The following is a 4,018-nucleotide window of genomic DNA, read 5'->3' on the forward strand; positions in this document are numbered from 1 at the left end:
CAATTTTTTTTGTTTTAACAGTCAAACACAAAATAAAAATTAAACAAATATCTCATTTCTAATGTTTTATATTCAGATTAAATAGGTTAAACTTTTGGCTTGTTTCCCGAGGCCACAGGAGGACGCAATGAGCAAAATAATGCAGCACATTAAATTGTCAACGCAAGGAAATAACAGTCTATAAAAAACCGTGCATTACGTCTAAATTAACTAATATAACTTAAATATAATTTCGTAAATTGCATAAACAATTGTGAACAAAACAGCATCACGTGTTTATGCATTCCTATGTGAATGGCTTGGTTTCGGTTTTAACCTAATCAAGATCTTCTACGCATTGAGCTACTATATTTCTCTAATATTTTGAATGAATAACGCAGCAACTGCGCATCTTGTGGGCAAAACTAACAAAACATTAAACTACAACGTCACTTACATCATCATCACAGCATCTCGTGCGCCACTGATGACGCTCCCTGACGCACACCTAACATTCGATTGTACTATTTTTGCATTCAAATGCAAATGTTTATTTTAAATTCGACTAATATTCTTTTTTTTTCACAATCTCCTCATCACAGGCAGGCACAGCACTCATGTTAGTGTTTGTGTGTGCTGTCTGCGTCACATTTTTTATATCGTTATCGAAGAAGGTGTACCGTCGATAAATATCGATACCGTTTTATCACCCAGGCCTAGTTACAACTAAATTTAAGACTTTTTAAGACGCCACGGAAACCCTGGTTTGGTTCCAGTAGTGGCGCAAAAATTGCACTCTTCACCAAAGAGAAAAACACAATGTCTGTGTAGCACAACCACAATGCAGATCTACAGCAAGCCACAACAATGTCCCATACTCAAAGTCACTGCTTTGAGAACCTCAGATTTCATGGTTTGTCCAAATAGCATTAAAATATGACTAATTCGCTGTCACTGTAACATTTTAGATCATCTCAAGTAAAGCCCTTGGCCCTTCAAAATGGATTTAAAGCATACAAATTCACAGTCAGAAAGTAAAAAAAAAAATTGGACACTGGAAATAGAAATAATATGAGAGATGCAAAGGCCATTATCATCTTGGTAATGGCATAGAAAAACTGTGTGTGTCTGTCTCTCTTTCTGTGTGTGTGTGTGTGTGTGTGTAGTAACTGAATACAATAACAGCACTGTGTTTGCTGCATCTGTCTCTTTCTTTTTTGTAGCTCTTAGCACAGTGTCAATCACACACTCCCCTTCCCCCACACGCATTCAAACCCAAACCTCCAAACCTTCTCGCTGTCTGTACAATCACCTACATTCTTCACTGACAACCTTTCACACCATGTGCAAAATTTACTTTTTGCCATTCCAGTGGCTGGTGAACATTTGCATTATTTTATATATACACTACCATTCAAGGATAATGATCATTAGAGCAATAATATTTTAAACTGTTGCCAATAACAATTCATTGTTTAAAATTTTATCTAAATCATATGTTTAAAAACAGTAGCTAATATGGCTGCAATATTATGACAAAAATCATTTAGATTTTTGTCATAATTTTTTGTCAATTTTTTGTCAATTTTTCTCTTGATACCAAAATAATGATTATTAAAGGGGTCATATGATGTGATTTCAATTTTTCCTTTCTCTTTGGAGTGTTACAAGCTCTTGGTGCATAAAGAAGATCTGTAAAGTTGCAAAGACTAAAGTCTCAAATCCAAAGAGATATTCTTTATAAAAGTTAAGAGTCAGCCACGCCTACCTAAAACGGCTCGTTCTAACACGCCCCCACATGTCTACGTCACGATGTGGGAAGATTTGCATAACACCTTTATAGCTGGGACCGCTCCATCTTTCAGTATCAAATGATGTGCTAATCCAGCGTCGAACTGGGCATTGTTTATAAAACGTTCGTCGACAAACACGCTTGTGAAACTGCGTTGCTGCTCCGGAAAAACAAACTGCATCCACCTGCATCCACAAAAGGCTATGAAGAGGAAATATACTGTATTTTACAAATACAGCAAATCACTAAAATACAATAGAATTAGGCATGGGTCGGCATGAGATTTTGACGGTATGATAACCTTAAGCAAAACTATCACGGTAGCACGGTATTGTCCTTACAGCTCTAAAATTTGTTATTTTTAAATGACTGGGTATAAAAAAAATTCTTTTTTCCGCTGAACACAATATATTTTGTTTTTGAGCAACATACAGAATATTAGGAACAGTAGAATTTGGTTATTTTTTCTTTGATTTGTTTCCTAAAAAAAGAGAGAAATAAAGACTGATGTCTTTACGTTGAAATAAAGAAATAAAGTGAAATTAAATTACTGTGAAATAAAGACTGATGTCTTTATTTAACCTAATCTGTAATTACAGTTATTTAATTGTAGTTATATAATTCATATACATATCATTTATATCATTTCATATCATTTAGTTATATAATTTCATAAAAGCACAGTGGTATTTAAACGCACTGTGTATTTTGGTGCCTTAAATTAGGTCATAATAACGTCTGTTTCCGTGTAAAATATTAAGGGTGAGGGTGATGATTTTCCCCATGGCAGCTCGCAGATGGGCAGGCAGGCAAATCAGCGCCGCTGGTCCAGAGAGATGAGAGCATGAGTGCGATGCGCTGGAATTTCCCCGCTTTGTCCTAGACTACCCATCTGTCATTTCATCCTGATTAACGGTTTAAAGTTAATGTTGTACACAAATGGATGAGTGCACACATATCTGACCAGCGACCACACACTGTCAGTGATGGAAAATGCATAGAGCGATGCCCACCTGAATTTCGGTCTCATTACTCAAGCTGCTCCTGCAATCTTGCCATTTTAAAGATGATCGGTCACAAAACCGGCAGATATCGGCAATCCTTTTTGTACGAAGCCGTTGGACCGCTACGGTAAGTCGGGAAATGAATACGGAACCATATTGGACATATTGGATGTGGATGCTCGTTTAGAGGAAAATATGAGTCGTCAGGGCGAGCTTCCTCAAGGAGAGCTGTGGTCGACGCCTACAAGACAAAACCCCGCCCAAGTCCCGCCTACTATCTTGACAGTGATTTATATTTAAAAATTCTGATATAAATAATAATCGTAAACCATGTTATTACGATAAATACGCGATGAAAATCAATTAATATTTGGCATCTATTTTCCAATAGTTTGACGGCCTCGTTCAAAATGAACCATAGTAGGCTGCGTTGAATTCAAAGCACAGTGGTATTTAAACGCACTGTGTATTTTGGTGCCTTAAATTAGGTCATAATAACGTCTGTTTCCGTGTAAAATATTAAGGGTGAGGATGATGATTTTCCCCATGGCAGCTCGCAGATGGGCAGGCAGGCAAATCAGCGCCGCTGGTCCAGAGAGATGAGGGCATGAGAGCATGAGTGCGATGCGCTGGAATTTCCCCGCTTTGTCCTAGACTACCCATCTGTCATTTCATCCTGATTAACGGTTTAAAGTTAATGTTGTACACAAATGGATGAGTGCACACATATCTGACCAGCGACCACACACTGTCAGTGATGGAAAATGCATAGAGCGATGCCCACCTGAATTTCGGTCTCATTACTCAAGCTGCTCCTGCGATCTTGCCATTTTAAAGATGATCGGTCACAAAACCGGCAGATATCGGCAATCCTTTTTGTACGAAGCCGTTGGACCGCTACGGTAAGTCGGGAAATGAATACGGAACCATATTGGACATATTGGATGTAGATGCTCATTTAGAGGAAAATATGAGTCGTCAGGGCGAGCTTCCTCAAGGAGAGCTGTGGTCGACGCCTACAAGACAAAACCCCGCCCAAGTCCCGCCTACTATCTTGACAGTGATTTATATTTAAAAATTCTGATATAAATAATAATCGTAAACCATGTTATTACAATAAATACGCGATGAAAATCAATTCATATTTGGCATCTATTTTCCAATAGTTTGACGGCCTCGTTCAAAATGAACCATAGTGCAATGTTCTAACGTCAGCGGATCTCGTGATTGACAAAAGTTCAAC

General features: G+C 37.9%; 1 protein-coding gene across 4 annotated transcripts in view; it reads right to left on the reverse strand.

Moving 5' to 3' along the window:
- Positions 1-3,789, reverse strand: part of LOC107718810 (EVI5-like protein) — a 40,057-nt gene extending 36,268 nt beyond the window's left edge. For 3 of the 4 annotated variants that reach the window (XM_016526058.1, XM_016526053.1, XM_016526036.1), the window contains exon 1: positions 2,785-3,014. The gene's annotated coding sequence lies outside the window, so the exon portion shown is untranslated. Of the gene's footprint in view, positions 1-2,784; positions 3,015-3,559 lie in introns of those variants that run through there. The other variant, XM_016526045.1, reaches the window with a different exon arrangement.
- Positions 3,790-4,018: the final 229 nt, after the last annotated feature.

This window comes from Sinocyclocheilus rhinocerous, unplaced genomic scaffold (genome assembly GCF_001515625.1).
Source record: "Sinocyclocheilus rhinocerous isolate Xijiao unplaced genomic scaffold, SAMN03320098_v1.1 scaffold1334, whole genome shotgun sequence".
Classification (NCBI taxonomy): Eukaryota; Metazoa; Chordata; class Actinopteri; order Cypriniformes; family Cyprinidae; genus Sinocyclocheilus; species Sinocyclocheilus rhinocerous.